Consider the following 21,579-nt stretch of genomic DNA (forward strand, 5'->3'; position numbering starts at 1 on the left):
TCGCGTTATTCGTAATATCTTCGATTTTTAATTGTATTCGCTTTTAAAATCTCTCAACTATTTCTTTAATATTCTTTTTTTTTTTTGATTTATAATAACCAATAGATCTTTCTCTTTTTAAAAATATAATCAAGTAATGTTCTTACATCGATAAGATATTACCTTTAATTTTCAATTTTCAAACGACAGGTGACACAGATGTTGCAAAAATATCTAAGTCAAAATAGTTAGACGATAAAATCTGACGTTTCTATCGAAAAGATTCGTATATGGATATAAATAATGACGAGATCTACCAGGTAGGTAGATATGCGAAGGGGAAGAGAAAAAAGGTGAAAAAGAGAGAAAAAAAAAGGAAAAATGCGACGTGGTAGTTGCAGATCATCGGCCGCGATATCCAATTAAATTTGTCGTTCGTGTCGTTTCGTCTCGGCATAATTAGTTGAAATTCTGTCGCGTAACGTTATTAACCTGATGATATACATACGCAAAACAAAAGAACAGAAAGAGAGAGAGAGAGAGAGAGAGAGAGAGAGAGAGAGATAATAAACGAATAAAAAATAAAAAACAAAAAAAAAATAATAAAAACTAAAATTGAAAAGGAAACAAAATAATAGGAAGGAAAGAAAAAAGAGAAAGAGGAAAAGCAAAAATACAAGTAGATAAAAAGAATCGAGTAGTAAATAGATAGTATAGCAACACGCTTCGATACGCGTCGAAACGCAGCTAGTTCGTCGCGCTACTGACGGACCGATCTACCTTCTTCCGCGTACAGTGTTGTCTCGGTTTGAATTTCCCGCCAGGAATGACGAGCACTTGCATAAGTACATATACCATTCTACGTAGACATGATATACGTATACTGTATACGTACATGCATATGCATAGTCGTATACCTGTTTACATGCATGCGCGTGTAGTATACAACTTTCGAGGAAGAAAAGCTCGTCGAAAGGTGATATTCTTCCTCGGTTCACGCGCGAACGTGGTGTCGTATCACGGTTTAACTTCTACACGCATACTACGTCGTCGTTGAGCCATATCTGGAAAGAAGAACTATCTTTCTTATTTCAACGTTCTTTTAATCTTCTTTTTTTAATTACATCTATTTATTAAAAATTAATAAAAATAAAATTGAGTTTTAATCTTCTAATTCGTCGTTATTATCGATCAATTTTTTGTTACATTCGAGTTCCTTTTTTTTTTTTTTCGTTTTCTCTTCTTTATTCATCTGCCGCATTTTCTTAAGCAGCTTCCAACGTGAATTTCCAAGGTCAAATATTTTCTATAATGATGTATGAGAGAAATTCTTGCGAATCGACAAGAGGGTGAGCCACGTGTACGTCAATAATGTGTCATGTCATACGTGATTTAATAGTTCTATGGAAAAATAATATTGTCACTTTAGTGAAGATCGCAATATGATATATGATGATATATCAGAGTATATATATAGTAATATATATATATACATATGATCATTGATTTATCAGTTAGAAAGATAGATTTTTATCGAGAGATCTTATAGACGCAAAATGAAACTTATACTTCCAAGGAGAAGATCAACGTTCTCTTTATCTCGAAACGCATTCTCGCAAATTTTCGAATACTATTCACGTCGTTTAACGAGAATAGTTTATCGCGAGAGAAGCCGCTTAATAAGCAGAGGTACTCCGACAACGTCGGGAAGCACGCACGGAATGTGGATTTTCTATATGGTTTTTCGTAGCGCCGCGGTGGGTGCACGTTCGTTCATCTGTATGTAGGTATAACCATCTATGCATGTGGATATGTACGCGTGTATGCATACGTATGCACATACATACATACGTACATACGTACATACATATATGTATATATATACGGAGGTTGTTCGTACCGTCCGAGAGCCGGTTCAAACTTTCACATAGTGCCTGGTAATATCCGCTAACGCTGTCATAGTTCGCGGATTGTGCGCGCCTTTTTTTCGGGGGCAACGAAGCGTCACAGCTTTGCCGGTGCCAAGTTTCATGTCGCTTTTAACCGTTATGTCAGAATATCTCGCATAACTCGAGATAGACAGATCGATTCCTTGATCGATCGATCGATCGACCGATCGATCGTACTCTTTCGATATAGATATTCGAAAGTATCGACCATTGAATAGATCGATGTACTCGTTCGATATAGATATTCGAAAGTATCGATGGATCGATCCTACGATTATAGTTACCTATTATACAGAAGATAAATGTAATACGAATGAATTTTATTTCTCATTCTTCTTTCTACCGTTCGTCTTCTCGTCGAAAAGAAAGAAAGAAAGAAAGAAAAATAATAAAAACAGAAAGAAGACGATACGAAGATAAAAAGAAAAGGAAGACAGAAAAGAATTGGGTCGTCGCAGCGACGAGCAAACACCCACGCTTTACACTACGTAGTCCCACTACGCGAAGCAGAAAATATTCGTCTTTTAAACGTCTTTCAGCTTTCCCTGCAACACGATAAAAATGCGTGAGAACGCTCTAACGTCTTCGCCGAGCGATCATCAGGAAGAAACAACGTGTGCGGTTTTCTCCGGTGAAACTCGTTGCGTCGTTGAACTCCCCCATCGGTGAAGGCTCGCGACCCTGCCACCCGTTCCAGAAACCTTTGCTTGCTACGCTCTAATGTAAGCGTACCCGCTCGTTATGAAATCCACCGACGTAGCAGGTAATCGTCGATCTGGAACGCTCGTTGTTCTATTAAAAGGCGTCCCTTTTCTAATATTAGCATGTTATTCATTTACCCTACCTACTGTTCTCGCTTTTTACAATTTGCCACGCTCTAGGTACGTAATTGCGTACGTTGTTATTTATTTCTTATTTCCTTACCGAACGAATCCCCAACTATTTCTCCTTCTTATTTATTTATTTATTTATTTACTTCCTCTTCTTTTTTTTGTATTTTTGTATTTCTTTCTCTCTCTACCTTTTCGTAAATTTGTCCTACGAGAGGAGGTAAGAAAGATTTCGAGATCTAGAAGGATAAACGTTCTTCGGGGATATACGAATAAAAGGCTCCACGAGTAAATCCGATAGGAGTATAAAAGAGAATCGATCCCAAGGAGGGCACAAATTTCGCGTTGAAATCCAACTAAAGCTCTCTCTCTCTCTCTCTCTCTCTCTCTCTCTCTCTCTCTCTCTCTCTCTCTCTCTCTCTCTCTCTCTCTCTCTCTTAGACGCACCGAGAGAGAAAGAGAGAGAAAGAAAGAAAGATGGAAGATTCGTTTTTACGAAGCGACTCGCGTCCATGCGCCATTGTTTCTCCAGGCCGTTTGGACCTACGGCAAATCTCACGATCAAGAGTGCGCGAAGTAAAAAAAAAAAGGACGAGGTTTTACTCCTCCCTCCCTTCTCCACCCAACTTCTCCTCACCCTTTCCTCTTCTCCTCCTGACGGTCCCGGTGTCGGTCTATAGAGGCCTTCGTGCCAGACGGTATAGTGTTTCGCTACTCGGTGGTCACGCGACACCCCCTCGAAGCGAGCGAGAGCACCAAGGCAACGTGGTGTGCGCCGGATAAGCACCGTCTAGTACCGCGCACGCCCGATCGAACGTTCTCGTGCGACTTCGTGCCTATTCGGTTTTGTTCGTAATACGTCGACCTACCTCGGTTAAGTTCGATCGTATTCGTGCGCGCTCGCCAGTCGAACGAGCGGCTGCGACTCTGTACGGTGCCGTGAGTCACGGTCTGGGGTCAGTTCACCGTACGATCGTTGCTCCGAAAGGGAGGACGCGCGCGCGTGTGTTACTGTGCGATCACGTGAAAGAGAAGAACCGAGAGCTATTTTCTTTCTCTTTTTTCTTCTTTCTTTCAGTGCATCATTTCTTTTTCTCTCTCGCATTGTGCCGGTTATTCGTACAACCTCGAAGTTGTTCTATTTTATCTACGCCTCGCTACTAATTTCCTACTCCGTCCATTGTTTTCTTTTTTTTTCTCATTTTATTTTTCTCGTTCTATCACGTTTATCCCAGATTGTCGTCTCTTCCGATCGTAGTCGTTAATAATTCGCGTCTATCTTCGTATACGTAAGAACGCGTTACTCGGTACGCGTCGTCGTCGTCGTCGTCGTCGTCGTCGTCGTCGTCGTCGTCGTGGTGTCGTCATTTATATTTTTCTCGAAAGGAATATAACAGTGCGAATTAAAAGAGAGCTCGCTTTTTTATACATTGCCCGTAATACGGAAAAGAAAAGGGAAGCTTTTTTTACGAGTTTCGTCGCGTTGGATGACCCATGTGTTATGATAGAAGTGTTGAAAAGTGTTGAAGAAGAAAGGAAAGATAGAAAGGAGGAAAAACGTGAATAATTACGTCGAATAAGTAGGATAAGATTTTCTACGTGTTTCCTCGAGGGATAATGTTCAACCTTTTCGACCGGAGGGACGTTGGGCTACCAAGGAGTGAGACGAGAATTAGCGAGGAGCGTAGGAACGCGTGACAGGTAAAAAAAAAAAAAAACTTAATCTTCGATGTAGTACCGTCGTAGCGAAGCCGTTAAAGTGGACATTTTTCGGTTATGACGCTCGTGACGGTGTGACGATATTATGGTAGTAGTAGTGACGATGATGGCAGTGTGTAGTGGCAAGAGGGAGGAGGATCGCCGGTAAGACGAGCTCGAGAGTGAAAAAAAAAGAAAAGAGAAAGAGAGAAAGAGATATCTTCCTTCTCGATTCGTCCTTCAAAACGTTGGAGAGTTTTTCTTCGTAAAACTCGTAACGGTCTTTCTCGTTAGTTTCTCGTAGAAAAGTGCCGACATTCGATCCGGTTTAAGGTGGTTCGAACGCGTTCGGAAAAGAACAAAAAAAAAAAGAAAAAGACGGAAAGAAAAGAAAAAGAAAATTAGAACTCTTCCGTTGCTCGAATATGCGATTTTTTGTCTTTTTCTTTTTTTCCAAGCTTTTCGATAATTCTTGGAATACGATCGCTTCTGGTCTTGCTGCTGCTGCTGCTGCTACTCCTTTTTCTCCTCCTCCTCCTCCTCCTTCTTCTCCTTCTTCTCCTTCTTCTCCTTCTCCTTCTCCTCCTCCTCCCCCACTATCCCACTCCCCTTCGATCGCGTGCCCCGCGGCCGACATTTTTATACGAAATCCGGTTCGAACGTGATACTACAGAACCGCGAGGCGTCAACACTGTGACACGTAAATCTTATCTCACGATTCTCTACGGAGTTCGATATTCTTGCTTGTTGGTATTATTACGAAGGTACATATACGAGTAAGTGAGTAAGTAAGTAAGTAAGTAAGTAAATAGTATTGGTATTAGTTATAGGTAGTTGTAGAGTTATAGTTGTAGTAGTGTAGTCGTCGTCGTCGTCGTCATCGGCGAAACGAGTTTTCGGAGTTGAACGATACGCAAAGGAATTCTTTCGAGGCGTCCTTTGCCTTCGGAAATCCTCCCTATGGAATGCCTAACTAACTACATATTTATTAATATTATCGTTCGACGTTTAAGCTTCACGAATTTATAGAAAATCCCGGATATATATACGTTCGCGTTTCGAAGATCCGTTCGTTGCTCCGAACAGCGAACATTTTTCTTTCTCTAAGCTTCTAACCTTTCTCTCCTTTTTTCTCTCCTCTCTTTATTTATTTATGTTCCTTCGTTATCTATCGATTAAACGTTAATTTTTAACCTTGAAAAGAACCTTGAAATTCCAACGAAATGATCGACGACGTTAAAAGATCGCATCGTATCTGATGATTATGTGCGTGTTGCGGCACGTTGCGAGTTAGAGGAACGAATGGAAAGCCGGTTACGTTCTTCCATCTTCCTCTTTCGTTCTCTCTCTCTCTCTCTTTCTGTCTTTTTCTTTTTCCTTTCTCACCCGATCTTTCGAACGGTTCTCGCAGGGAGAACGGGGCGTCGGTTGTTCTCTTTTATTTTTCGACCTCGAGTCACGATCTCTTGACCGCTTTCGGCTCAAAGGTGCCGCTCGCGTCATCCTCCAATATCGTATATTAGAACATTCTCCATCTCTCTCTATCTATATCTATATCTATATTTATATCTATATCTATCTATCTATCTATCTATCTATATTTATCTATCTGTCTATACTTTGTATTTCTCTGTCTGTCTGTCTGTTTCGACCATTTCGATTTCTTCATTGCACTTGACTTTCGTCAGCCATGACACTTCTTTTTTCTTCTCTTTTTTATTTATTTATTCAGTCTTATGTTTTTAATTTCTTTTTTTTCTATCTCAATTTTCCATTCAATTTCCCGTTAAGACCGACCGATCGGACGAAAAATTTTTGTAGAAGGTAAGAATTCCTTGACAAATTTTTCCCGACGAATTTTTCCCCCACGGCTAAGGAACGAATTTATAAATACAAAGTAAGAGAACAATGCTCTCGTTTCATTCGCTTATCTTGTTCTTCGCTTTCTTACTCGACAAGCTCAAAACCGGTGACCTAACTATTCTCTTTCCCTCTCTCTCTCTCTCTCTCTCTCCCCTCGTTCTATTCCCCTTCCCCTCCGGTTACGAATATTATATGTACGTACTTATTATATTATATATATATTTTTTTTACGCCTTCCTCCTCCTCCTCCGTTCATTCTTTTTATTCTCGTTGGTACTTTGTTAACAAACCTGTTTCTCTCTCTCTCTCTCACTCTCTCTCTCGCTCTATTTTCTTTCTTTTCCATTTTTATTTTCTTTTTTGTCCTTTCTCTTTTTCTCTTTTTTTTCCCTCCACCTCCCCTCTTTTTTATTATCCCCAGCTCGTTATTACCACATAGTACAGAGTTTCCCATCCAGCATCCAATTAAGTTCCACGGTGTTCATTTTTAATTCGTTCGCTTTAAAGAGTATCGCTTTCGCCGTTTTTCAAATCTTCCGAAAGAATTCTCCGTCTCTCTCTCTCTCTCTCTCACTTACTCTCATTAGTTCTTTTTCAGTTTTTTCTCTTTCTTTCTTTTCTCTTTTTTAGATTATTTTTGCGCAAAAGTAGTATACATTCCCCCATGAATATCGTTCCTATTCTTTAGAACGCGAAACGGCAACCGAGCGTGAGCTGCTCGTTCCTGGAGTTCTTCGCATTAAACTCTACTTCTGTTTGTTTCTCTTTCTTTCTTTCTTTCTTTCTCTCTCTCCCTCCCCATCTCTCTCTCTCTCTCTCTCTCTCTCTCTCTCTACCTCGTTTTAGCTACCTTACTGTTCTATATTCCAACGAGTGGTCATGGAAATGCGAAGCTTAACCGTAAGATGGATACGCCGAGTTTCGTTATGGCTCTCCTCTGTCTCTCCCATGTAAATGTCCGTATTCATAACGCACCGTTAGCCAGTAGAGTCTCCCCTCACCTCTCATCTCTCGTCTCTCCCTTTCCAACCCCTTGTAACCTCCACCCTCTCCAACCCCTACGACCCACGACCACAGCGTCGTTTGTCCTTTAATTTTCACGCGAACGATGGAGGATACGCGCGACCTCCTTTCTCCTCTCTCCATTTTCCTTTTCTACCTTCCTCCTTCTTCTTTTTTTTCACGGTCTTCTTCTTGTTGTTCTTCTTCTTCCACTTCCTCTTCCTCTTCCTCCTTCTTCTCTTCGTCCATCGAGTTTCTCCGTCGCCTTTGATTCGCTTTCGGTTTAATGTGTTTTAGCGTTAATGTTAGACCGTTAGTGTAAGTGCAAGCGCTAACGTCTTTAATATTAATTAAGTATCCATTGTAACCGACATCTACAATGTTATTTCGCAGAAATTCATCGTACCATATATGCGTGTATATATATAGGTCATCATAGCACGAAGATAATTATAACGAGCTTAGAATTCGTTCATTGAAATTGCTATTCGATTCATGAACTATGTTTATTTGTATATGTATATATCATGGCTATTATATTTCAATAATTATGGAATTATGGATGTGGAATGATCGAACGAATATGGAATAATTAATTTTAGGATTTATTGCGTTTAAGTATTACAAGGTATTTATTTTAATTCGCGTGTATTTATTTAAAAGAATTATAGGTATATAATTATGTGGGATACTTTCGTAATCACCGGACTTATTCATACTTCAATTATAAAAAGAAAAAGAGAAAAACAATTTATTTCACTTTATATATACTTGTGCATTTGTTTAAAGTATAAGTATGACGTGCTGCATTCGTCATCAACAGGACTCATATGTCTTTAAAAGAAGAAAAAAATAAGAAAGAATAAAACAAGAAATTAATATTTTTATATACATACATACAGATATAATATATGTATATATACATCTATCTATGAAATTATATATGTTATAAAATAATAAATATGGCGGAGTATACTTTAGTAATCCATCGAGGATTTATACATATATAGATACCTATAGATATATATTTCAAGCAATGTCCCATTAGTCAGAGGATGATTTCATCGTATCGATTTCAAACAATGGAATTCCGTCCGTACGATCGATCTCGAGGTAAAATGTGATTCGAGATTAAAAAAGGAGTTCGATAAGTTAATATCGCGATGCAGTCTTTATCGTTCGTGTGACGCTTTCTCTCTTTCTCTCTCTCTCTATCTTTCTCTTTTTCGTTACTTCCGTTATCGTGTTCCTAACTCGTGACTTAGGTTTGTTTATTTTACCGTTAGTGTACATACCAAATCGCATAATCGGAATCCTACGAGACTACTTATTTGGTTCGTATACGATTGAGACCCCGAGAATCGAATTTCAATCGATTCTATTTTTTACGAGACTTTCTTCATTCACGCAATTTTTTAAATTTCATTCGAAAGTTTTTACGCCATCTTTAATATCGATTTTTTAATATTTCCTTGGATAATTCTTAGATAAGTGCATGATTATTTTTGTATTGATAAATTCTATCACATTCTCTTTTTTTTTTCTTTTTTTTTTTTCTTTTCTTGATAAAGTTATAATGGTACTAGATTTATTTAGATATTTATTTATTAATATAAAACGTGACAGCTTGTATATTATAAGATAAGAACGAGGATTTGTTGGGAAGATAAATATAAGTATACAAAATTGAAATGTTTTCAGAAACATTTCTTTTTTTTTTCTTTTTTTTTTAAATCATTCTTATGATGTATATCATAGCTTACAAATTGATATAATTTTTGAATATCGATATTTATACGTTTATATAATTTAATTGGAATAAAATCAGAATGAATTTATTCTTACAAATATATCTTATAATTTGTGTCATATACATATTCAATTAACTTTTTTTTCTATTTATCAATATTTCTATATTTCTATAATGCAATTAAAATAATATCGATATTAATTAATTCTTCGATTTTTTTTTTACATGAACTCGGCATCAATTTTTAATATATATCATAATATATATTAAAATAATAATACATTTACATAATCTGATTAGAACAGTAAAAAAAAAGAAAAAGAAAAAAATAAGTTCGGACTTCCGATCGACGCGAGCGATTGGTTCAACAGAACGAAACGATGGCTTAGCAACTGTGACGTGTAAAGCATATGTCCGGAGTCAAAATGTCGTGTCGTCATTGTGCGTTAGGCGGAAAGACACGTACATGTACAGTATATGTATATATATATATAATTTATACGTACGTGTGGTTACGAGGGAGAGGAGGTACAAGAAAGAGAAAGATAGAATGAAAAGTGTGAATGGGCTAATCAATTTTCAAGCTCACGACCTGCTGTAAATACTATCTCTCTCTTTCACACATACACCCACATATATGTACAAACTCTTTTTCCAATGATATAACAAATTATATACTCGAAAATATTTTTGTAGGTATAACAAAAATAATAATATTTCGTACTCGTATAAACATACGTAAGTAAAATCATTTTATATATATATATATATATATATATATATATATATATATATTTCGACTTAATCAGTTTTATTTAATTATTTACTTGTTGATTATTATTTACACAAACACATATATATATTTTTTAAGTAGTAACTTATGTGGGTTCTCGTCATATCATACTATATCTATAAAACGAACTTCTATTACACTTGCTTGATTCATGCAAATAAAACGATGACTATGCTCTCTCTCTCTCTCTCTTTCTGTCTCTATAGGCTTAGAAGTTTGCACTGGAAAATATGCCAAGGGTGAACGAGAGAGAGAATAGAGATAGAGATAGATAGATAAAGATAGAAAATTCATTTTAATAACGTTCTGCGGTTAAGGAGAGCGTGTGCCGTCTAAGAAAATTATTTACTCAAACTCTCATCGTATTTCCCGAATAATGCTTTCTAGAAGATTTTAATTAAATTCGTAGATTTAATTTGCATCGATAACGAGAGAAGTGAATATCTGAAAATAGACTCGAAATAAACATTTGCTCCCGTGGGTCCAAAATATTTGAGCTTTGTTTTTTCCTTTTTTGTTATTTCCTTTCTCCTCAAATAATATTTTATTATGAAGTAACGAATCGTAATTGTAAAAGATCGATGAAGTAATCGATTGATCGATCGATCGATCGATCGATCTATCGATCGATCCAATTCGTTTACTCAGATAGCCTATGTAGCTGCGTTTTATTAACGTGTTTATCTATGCGTTGAGTCGACGCAAATGCGAACGTATTTCTGTCGACTCGATAAAATTAGAAGGACGAGAGAGAGAGACATACAGTATACACACACATACATAGAGGGAAAGACAGAGAGAGAGAGAGAGAGAGAGAGAGAAAGAGAATGAAATCAGTGGATGAACCGTAGTGCTCGTCCATGAAATTCGTACATATATAGATATAGCGTGTATGTGCGTGTGTGTGTACATGAGTCAGTTAAGAAAATATGAGAAAAAGAGATAGAAAGATTATCGAGGTCTTATCTCACCTTATCTAAAACTTGAAACATATATACATTTTTATCTGAGATAAAAGATAAAGGAAGTCATTGGAATGTCTTCTTCGGTAGTCATTCTGTTTTTTTTTTTTTTCTAGGATTTATCACGCATCTTTTTACGCGTTATGTTCAATGTTCTTTTAGATGCATTCGAACGAAACATGTGTACATAAATATATACATGCACGTACAGAGACACATATGCATGACATAGATACATTTATAAATAAGTATAAGAAGCTAAGAGAGAATAACGTGTCCACGTGTAGAAACGATTGGAAGTCGCGACACTGATCCAACAGAGACAAGGTCATCGTAACTACCATAGTGTTTTCCACAGCCGAAAGTGCCGCCATTGATTCTACTCTCCGAATGATTCAGTGTCCAGTCATTCCGGTGTTTAACGACTCCGCACGTTGTTATTTCCTCCACATTTTGTATATCATTCACGCGTATACGTTGAAAAAAGAAATATGAGAAAGAGAGAAAAACATGATTTGGGCCTCCTCGATTCTTAAGCAACGTTTGAAACAACATTTTTTCGTTAAACAAATCGTTTTTTAAAGTGTCGTTTTATTACCGGATAAACGTCGATGTTTTCTGATCAATGTCGATGATTTCGATCTTTCGTCGATAAGTATTTACCTTTTCTTTTTTTCTTCTTTTTTTCGTTTTCTAGTTTTCGATTTAGCACACACACACACACACACACATACACACAAGTTTATTGTAAGAGTATAATTTTATATATACAATTATTACAGGTAATTACAGTCATCTTAGTAATTTTATTATAATTATAAATTAACAGAATGTTGAATATTTTCATTTCAAATGATATCGAGAGATAGAGAGAGAGAGAGAGAGAGAGAGAGAGAGAAAGAAAATATGCACATATACCTATATATTAATGATGATGATAATAATAATAATAATAAAAAATAATGCTAATAATAAAAATAATAACAATAAAAATACGATCGACTTTTAAATCGTCTTCCATCATACTTCCATCTTACTTCTCACTCTTACTAATCACTTAAATGCATAGATCATACATCTGCTTCTATAATCCGTTTCTATATATACTCATAATCATCCTATCTTATCCGAGTTTTCTCACGATACGGAACGCTAGTTATTAAAAAGATATTATCTGAGCATGGACCTCGGTTCTGTTCTTTTCTGTCCTATCCTGTCCTGTCCTGTCCTGTCCTATCCTGTCCTGTCCTGTCCTGTCCTGTCTCGTGCTGTCCCGTCCTTTACTCTACTCTGCTTGTTAGCTGAGAAACATCTAAGTAAAGATGAAATCCATTTTCAAGAGAAAACATTCCAGAAGAGAAAAGTCGAAAAGTTCAGAAATAAAGTACGAGAAAGAGAGAAAGAGAAAGAAGTCAGGAATGAAAGAAAGAGAAAGAGAGAGAAGGAGAGAGAAATTCCGGGCAGCCGGTTTCGTATTTTGACGGTGACTCTAACAGAGAATTCCAACGACGTGGGTATCGCGTACGTGACTCGACTCTGCGATTAAGTGTGAAACGTTTTTTGACCGAGTACTAATCGTTAGGTACATCGACTCTTGTAAGTACGTACTTATAAACGTGCACGGGTATTGTCCTCTTTCTTTCTCTCTCTCTTTTTTTTTCTCTCTAACTGTCTGGTTCTTTATCTCTCTTTCTATCTCTCTAACTCTACCTATCTCTTTCTTTCTAACTCTTTCTAACTCTATCTCTTTCTTTCTAACTTCATCTTTCTTTTTCTAATTTTGAATCTTTTTCTCTTTCTTTTTTTAACTCTCTCTCTCTCTCTCTCTCTTCTTTGTAACTCCGTATCTCGTTCTTTCCAACTTGATCTTTCTCTTTCTAACTCTGGATTTCTCTCTTTTTTTTCTTTAACTTTCTTCGATTTCGTATCTTCTCTAGATCTATCTCTCTCTCTCTCTAACTCTCTCTTTCTCTCTCTCTACATATATATATCTTTTCCCCGTATCTATCTCTATCTCTCTATCTATTTCTTCCTCTTTAACTCTATCTATAAACAGACCGTCTTCGTTCCCACACAACGTCGTTATTTTAAGCAGACCGAAACGAAATTCCGATGGAATTAATTCTATACGATCGAGAGTCATTCGATCTATTTCTCTCTCTCTCTCTCTCTCTCTCTCTCTCTCTCTCTCTCTCTCTGTCTCTTTCTTCGATGACTTAACGTCGATATTTTCGTTTTCCTTTACGTTGTATGTAGAATAGCGAAGCACACACGACCTTATTTCGTAACGATCAGTTTGGAACGAAACGAGGGACAGAGGAAAGGACAGAGAGAGAAAAAGAGAGGGATTTTACGGTTGTCTACCCTTACCAGAAAAGCACCAAGAGGTTTGTTGGTTGTACGTAGTAGGTAGTAGTAGAACGGAAGGAGGACTGTGGAAATTAACGTTGGACCCGATCCTTCCGCGTAATCACCGAATTCCAAGACTTTCAATTCGCGTCATGAATATTCATATCATTTACGTAAGCCGAGACACCGCCCTCTCTCTCTCTCTCTCTTTCTTTATTTCTGTCTCTCTGTTTCTCTATCTCTCTGTTTTTCTTGATCTTTCGATCTCTCTGTCTCTCTCTCTCTCTCTCTCTTGCACGCTCCTTTCTATGTCCTCATCTAGTCACCGAAGTCGACCTTAATTTTAATCGTTTCAAAATCTTCACACAAAGACGAAGCAAGAGAGAAAGAGACAGAATTCGATCGAAGTATTTAATGGCCGAGATAAGATCGAGATATTTGATATACGATCAAGATAGGATACATCGTGATCGAGCGATCTAGAACTCCGATTGGTCTCTCCTACCGGTTAGAGATCTATATTCGATAAATAATAATCGTTGCGGTATACGAATTCCATTTGCTTTAGCGTCTCGATGGCAATTCCTTTATACATGCTTAGGTATGTACTCTTTCTCTCTTTCTCTTTCTCTTTCCTTTTCTTTATCTCTGCCGACAGAGAAAGGAAAAAAGAAAGAAAGAAGAAAGAGATAGGTCATTAATCTTTGAACGAATCGAGCGAGCCACAAGTGGTTTGACATTCGAACTATTCTGCTTGCTCATCCTCGATGGAAGAAAGAAAAATGAAATAGGTAATCGTTCGTTTTTAGCCTAATCGATTAGCGTGTACACTTGCCGTTTGACGTCCATCTTAGAAAGACGATCATTCGTTGCACCGTAATGCGTTTCAACGCGGTTCCTCTTTTTTTTCTTTTTAATTTCTTTTTTTTATTTTTTTTCGTGGACTCAAAGAAACGCGCGAAGTCAAATTAGTCCGCGAGAGTCGTGTTAGGTTTTTATTTTTCTTTGCTTTTTTTTTTTGCATGAGCCTGAACCCTTTTCTCTCTCTCTCTCTCTCTCTCTCTCTCTCTCTCTCTCTCTCTCTGTTCACCGTCTCATTATCGAGCCTTTGTCTTTCTTCTTGGAACTCGTTTCAGCCTCTCTCTCTCTCGCAACGTCTTTCAACGAACGAGAACAGTACAGAGGAACAGTCTCTCTCATCCCCCTCAACCCTCCACCCCTTCCTCCTCTTACCACGAAGAAAAGATCGCATTCCTTTGCTTTCGTTTACTGGCGACCAGTGGTCCAGTCGATTTTGAGCGGCCTTCGCAAGTCGATTCTTGGAATCGTTAATTGCTCTCGTAAACACTCACCGTAGTTTTGAGTAATCGTTTCGAGCAACTATCTTACAATGAGGTGGAAGCGGAGGGGGTGTTAGAGATAAGGGTAGGAGACGTTGACAGGAATTTTCTCTCTTTCGAAAACGACTCGTGAAGTTTCAACATTTCTTTGTTGTTGTTTTCATTTATATATTTTCTTTCAATTTACTTTCACTTTAAATTCTTTTTCCGTGATATTCGAAGATAATAACGAACATTTTTTTTTCTTTTCAAATAAATCTCTTGTAATGGATTTATTCGAAAATATTATATCGATTCTAGAACGAATTTTTCTATGATATTAATAATACAAGTAGTAGTAGTAATAGTAGTAGTATAGTAACGAAAGGAAGATACGATTATTTCTACTTCGCTTCCTCGCACTTTCTCCTTTCTGAATGAAGGAAACGTAGACGACGTAGGAAAGAGATGAAAGAGAGTGAAAAAGAAAGAAAGAAAGAAAGAAAGAAAGGAATAGTAAAAGTAAGAGTAAAAGAGAGAAAGAGAGGGAGAGAGAGAGAGGGAAAGAGAAAAAAGAGAAGAAGGGACTAGTACTAGTAGTCCGACAGTGAGTTACAAAGACAGAAAGAGACACAGATAGATAGATAGATAGATAGATAGATAGAGAAAGAGAAAGAGATAGTATAACGTTGCTTGGGATGAGACTGGCTCGTATAGCTTCGAGACCTGAGTCTCTCCTTGTCCCCCAACCCCGAACCTAGCCAGAACCCCCACCTCACATCACCCTAGCCCCGTGTCTCATGCCTTCACCCTCTTCGTAATAACGGTCTGCCGTTTTACAGCTGGTCGACTCCTTTATTCGAGGATCCACGTGGATGTCAGGATCCGTGGGGCCATTCGACGTCAGAATTTCTCCTCTGTGGTGGGCTGGAAAGAGACGGAGATAGAAACCAAGAGAGGAGAGAGAGAGAGAGAGAGAGAGAGAGAGAGAGAGAGAGAGAGAGAAAGAGAGAAAGGGGCTCCATCGTTGTGCAATTTGCTCTGGTGTAGCCAAGCCAAGGCCGTTTTATCGCTCGGATAAAGCGTAGACAGACGAGACGCGTGGAAGGCGAAACAGAGAATGTGTCGCGTGTGAAACTGGAAGGAATACTTCTCTACGAATATCTCTTGGTCTCGATCTCTAATGTCTCTCTTTCTTTCTCTCTCTGTCTCTGTCTTTCTCTCTTTCTGTTTTTCTGTGTACGTATGTATGAATGTATGTGTGTGTGCTTTTCCTTCTTTCGTGCTTGATTAACAACGTGTAAAATTCTCTCTTCCTCTATCGACCACGTGCCAACCTTCCTTTTTATATCTCTATCTATCTCTCTATCTATCTATCTATCTATGTATGTATGTATGTATGTATATCTGTCTTTTTTCCTCTTGGTCTTTTAATTTTGTTATATATTAACTATAGATATGGTTTCATTTTCGGGGAAGGGATATCTCTTGGGCTCAATTTCTAATGTCTCTCTTTCTCTCTTATTCTTTCTGCGTGTGTATGTGTGTGTGTGTGTGTGGATCTCCCTCTTTCGTGCTTGATTAACAACGTGTAAAATTCTCTCCTCCTTTATTGGACCACGTGCCAACCTTTCTTTTTATATCTCTACCTGTCTATCTATCTATCTATCTATCTATCTATCTATCTATCTATCTATCTATCTATCTATCTATGTATCTATGTATCACTCTATCTCTGTCTCTCTTTCTACATCTTTTAATTTTATTATATATTAACTATAGATATAGGTCTCAGTTTTTTAGGAGGAGGGTTGGAAAAGAGATCGTTTCCTCTAAAATTTCTTTTAGAAAAATTCGATCGTACGCGAATAAGACGTTTCTTGGTTTCCTTTTTGTTCTTTTTTTTTCGTCGTGTTAAACGACTTCTCGTGTTATCAAAATAATGTTACAAAGTTATCGATCCATTAATTTACAATATTTTCGAAATCGTTGGAATATTCTTTGCAATAATGAAATTGGAATTGCACGATACGAAGATACCGATAGAATGTTCGCTTTAACCACCCCAATTGTTTTTCGTTTCACGGGATGACTCGATCGTAAATAATAATCGTTCGACGACTATTTACACAGATGGAATGTTTTCTATACTGAAAAGAGAAAGAGATATATACAATAATATATATATGTAGAGGGAGAAAGAGAGAGAGAGAGAAAGAGGAAGAGACAGACAGAGACAACGATAGTGAATGATAGGAGAATATAGATATATATATATTCAGTCATTTCGATTCTTGTTCCATTTCATTGTCGTCCTTGTCGTCGTCGTCGTCGTCGTCGTCTTCCGATATTCTATCGTCGATACTAGTAGAGGAAACTTCGACATTACGAAGATTAGCTATCGTATCGCGTTGGAGTATATCGTTGTAAAAGCCCACTCGATTGGTACTTCAAACTCTTGAGATATCGAATCATAAACATAATATTTCGAAAGTTTCCACTTTAATTATGATTTTATAATTATATATTTTATATATATTCATATATATATATATATAATAGAAGATTCTTTATTATTTCGATCTTAACAAATGTATTTTACGTATTTCTTTTTCTTTCTTTTTTTTTTTTCTCAAGAAGTTGAATGTCTCATATTCGATCTTATTGATTTATAAATAACTAATTCGTATAATCAATAAATTATAGATAATAGTTTATTTTCAGTAAGTTTTTCGTAAGAAAATAGTTTTAATTACTTTACAATCGTCAATTGCTCTTTCTCGAGATTTTGTTTAGTCTCATCTTTTTCTTCGGATTCAAGAAAAGATTCCTAAGCTTGGTAATTTAACGATCCGAAAAAAAAAGAAAAGAAAGTGAATGTAGTCTAAAGAGTCTTGATCTTTAAAATCGCCCATGATCATTTTTCGCTCGTCTTGTATACAAGATAAGTAAGAAAAGAAAAAAAATTAAATAAAACAAGATGAAAAAGTTTTGTTGAAAATGATTAAAATTATAACTATCGGTATTAACGAACGAACGAACGAATTTATTAATTTATTAATTAATTCATACAAACTCGTGGGTCACGTTTCTTCGTCGTAGACATTTAGAAACGTTTGATATATTATTTTACACTAAGACGAAATATAATATTTTTCATGAACTGCTGAGAGTTTTGTTATAGTCAGCAACGTCGCTTCGTCGGTAGTATCGTCGACTCGAATTTAAAAAGGAAGTAGGTACTATATATAATACGTAGAGGAAGTACGAAGTAGTATCGTTTTTCGAAGAGGGAATCGATCGAGAAATAATAGTGACATTCCTTTCCGAAGCATAACGTCGTTTCTTATCTTCTCTAAGATTTAGAAAATCTCTGCGTTCTGGTATTAGCGAAGAAATAAAATTCATGTTTTATCTTGCGAGAGAGAGAGAGAGAGAGAAAGTGTACTAGAAGGAGGAGAACATCGCATGCAGATGCTATCGTGCGCCGACAGCCAAAATTGGATCGAATAAATCCTGAGTTTATTGTCTCGAGCTTTGTGAAAGCTTCTCTCTTTCTCTCTCTCTCTCTCTATTTTTTTTCTTTCTCTTTTTTTGAAGAAATAAGAAGAACACATTCGCCTCGACTTTTCGTGCCGAGTAACGTCGAAAGAATCTGCTGTTTTTACAACAAAGAAAGAAAGTCACGAGTTGGTATCGTTAATAATTCATTTTCAACGAGACTATCATCATCGCGGCAGACTGCGTCGTCGAGGTTTGTAGTTATGTAGATGTAAATATCTTTTTCTTCCCCTCCCCCCTTTTTTTCTCTTTAAACGATCTCAATAGTCATTTTTTATTATTTCTTTTATATTTTTCTTTTAAAGAAGATGATGAATTTGAAAGTCTTTGATTTCCATTTTGCAATTGTAATAGATACTTTCGAATCTCGAGAGAAACGTCGATATTAGATTTAGAAAATTAGAAATTCGTTTATGATGTTCATGAGGGTTATATCGTAATAATCGTAATACTAATGACTTCTCGAAAATTGTTACATTAGATTTCAAAAATCTCATTAGTTATCTGGTACAAGTATCCTTCGTGCGCCGAATGATCGTAGTATTAATCTCTTCGAAAAGGAAAAAAAAATAATAATAATAATAAAACAATGACGTTAAATCTTGAAAATCTTTGAAATCTGTGTAGGCGTGTGTCCAATGTCGATGCAGATGTTTCTAGATTTCTTCGTGCGTCATCGACTCGTTGAAGAAAGAAAGAAAAATAAGAAAAAAAAAAGAGAGAGAGAAAAAAGAAGAAAATCCTCGGTTCAATTATCACGGTTAATAATTAGAAAAAGTTTAGCTTACGAAGGGGACCATGCGTAATCTCCATCTTCGTCTTCATCACTACGATCATCATCATCATCATCATTATCATCATCATCATCATCATCATCATCATCATCATCAGGACTTATTCTCTCTGGTAACTCGATCGTGCTCATTGTTCTTTCCTAACGTCTCTACGTGTACGTTCATAATTTCTCTTTGTATTCTCTCTCTCTCTCTCTCTCTCTCTCTCTCTGTCTCTCTGTATATATGTATACATGTATTTACGTATACATATAGAAGTCAGAGTCAACACTTAAAGTATAAAACGCGTGCCACCAGTCACGCGTTTATCTTTCTTTCGGTTTCGCGAGTTTCATGGTAGCTGTTGCGAGTCTCTTGCAATTAGTCGAGGATCTAGAGTAAAGAAAAAGAAGAAGAAAAAGAAAAAGAGAAGGAAAAAGAGAACGAGGACGAGAATGAAGGAAAAGATACGAAGGAAGAGGAGTCATGTTCGTGTCGATTGTGTTCAAAGCTTTGTATGTGTACTTCTTACTCACTCACTTACTTACTTACGTCTTCTTAAGTCTTCTTGAGGTTTTGTATGAAGGCAGCCACGGATCCTAATCGTTTCTGGAATGACTCGCGTGTCGGTCGCTTCTCCTCGTCACGCAGTAGATACGAACTCGGAAACGGAAGTAACTACGAACGGTGGTGTTGCCACAAGGGTACTAGGTCATGTAAGGAAGTGATAGAAAAATACCTGACGATTATGCGTTTCCTCTAGCGTATATGATAAATTTCAACTCGTTTTATGTTTCGGATCGTTTCCTCCTTCGAATAAATCTATTTATATTTAAGATCGTCGGTCTAGATTTATTTAAAATAATTATCACGTATATTCATTCAATTATCAAATATCTATATACGATGATAGAAAAAGAAAATGTTACGTGGGATGAGATCTTTTAGCGGTGTTCTATTATTTCTTGCAAATAAATACAATGTATCTTATAAAATATTCAACATTTTTATCATATAAACATAAATATATATATAATATATATGAGAAAATATAAGATATCAATATATATATATATATATATATATATATATATATATATATGAAAATTTCTATTTGCCAATTAGTAGTTAACCAATAATACGACGGTATAATATCTCTCACCTATCGAAGCGAAGCGATGTTCTTAGAGGAATTAAATTCCTCTCTCTCTCTCTTTCTCTATCTGTCTATCTCTTTGTCTGTCTCTCTCTCTCTCTCTCTCACTCTCTGTCCTCTTGGCGAGAATGCACTCGAGCTGTATCGACGCGTCTCCACCTCTCTCAGCATCACCCAAGTTGGCGTATACCATCGTATAATACGTTTCTACCAATATGTGCACGAGTTATATAATCGTTCGTCGAAGCGCTCTCACTCCGGTAGATATAACCGAGACGATGGGGATACGATTTATGCTTACAAATGATGTTCCCGCGGCATTGTTCCCGCGCGTTCGTCCGACCGTGATTAATCGGCCTCGTTCGAGGCATAAACGCGTAGGAGAGAGTCGCGCGCGCGTCTCCGCGCTTTAAAAAGAGATTTATTAGGCGGCCGCGACGGAATACGATGGAAGTCATAATCGTCATTAATCACTTTACCTCGCGTGGGATCGCGTACGCACGAACAAAAAAAAACGGACAGAAAAAAATGAAAAAGAAAAAGAGAAAGAAAGCAGAAAAAAATACGCGGATATCAACCTTCCCCGTTCTTTCCTTCGATTTCTCATTTCTTTTTTTTTTTGTATTTTTTCGTTTGGTTTATTATTATTATTATTATTATTATTATTATTATTATTATTATTATTATTATTATTATTATTATTATTATTATTATTATTATTATTTTTATTTGTTTTCTTTTGGTTAACTTCCACCCCACTCCCATAACCCTATCCCCACTCCGAACGTATTATCGGACGGAACGTATTATCATCGTTATTACCTTCGTTCCACCGTGATAACGGCAGAATGTAAATTTTGTCGTTCCGGAAATAGGTACTTGCACTTAAACGCACGTGTACTCGTTTATCGAATCACTTTCGAGATTAAGCGATTTGTCGTTCTCGATTTCGAGTGTGACTCGACGTAACTTCGTTTCGCGATCTATGTACTTTTCTTTTGTACTTTCTCAAATTTGTTATATACATTTTTCTTTTCGTTTTACCTTTTTAACTTTTACTTTTCATTATCGAGTACGGTTTTATCTCGAGTTTCGATGACTGACGGTAAGTGGAATATAACCGTGGTGTATATCGGACGTAACTTTAGAGAAATGCCACGAAGTTATCCGTGCTAACCGATAATACGGGTCATTACGTTAACTGCTGTCTGCAACGGTGCAATTTTCAATTTTCCTCACCCTCCCTTAACTCTCCCCATTCCTTCTTTCTTTTTCTTTTTCTTTTTCTTTTTCTTTCTTTTTTTTTCTTCTCTTGCTACTCACCCCTTTTCATTTTCCTTTTTCTTCTTATATTACTTCAACGTGTTATAGTCTTCTGGACTGAGCTCCGAGTACTTTGGATCCTGACCATTGGCTCCTCGCTTTTTGCCGTTTGAATCTCCGCCTTTACTCCCTTTCTCTCTCTTTCTCGGCAGAGTTTTTTCTTTTTCTTTTTTTTTCTTTTTTTTATTTTTTTGCTTCTTCTTTTCCGCAGCACAAAGAGAAAGAACTTGCTAGCGTGGAAAAAGATGAAGAATGAGACAAAGAAATGTGCG

The 21,579-nt window shown here is 36.8% G+C and overlaps 1 protein-coding gene across 1 annotated transcript in view; it reads left to right on the top strand.

Annotated features, from left to right (window-relative positions):
- Positions 1–3,499: 3,499 nt before the first annotated feature.
- The window catches only part of LOC127061883 (plexin-A4), a 277,822-nt gene continuing 259,742 nt past the window's right edge, over positions 3,500–21,579 (top strand). The window contains exon 1 of the mRNA XM_050989346.1: positions 3,500–4,459. The gene's annotated coding sequence lies outside the window, so the exon portion shown is untranslated. The remainder of the gene's footprint in view (positions 4,460–21,579) is intronic.

This window comes from Vespula vulgaris, chromosome 2 (genome assembly GCF_905475345.1).
Source record: "Vespula vulgaris chromosome 2, iyVesVulg1.1, whole genome shotgun sequence".
NCBI classification, from domain to species: domain Eukaryota; kingdom Metazoa; phylum Arthropoda; class Insecta; order Hymenoptera; family Vespidae; genus Vespula; species Vespula vulgaris.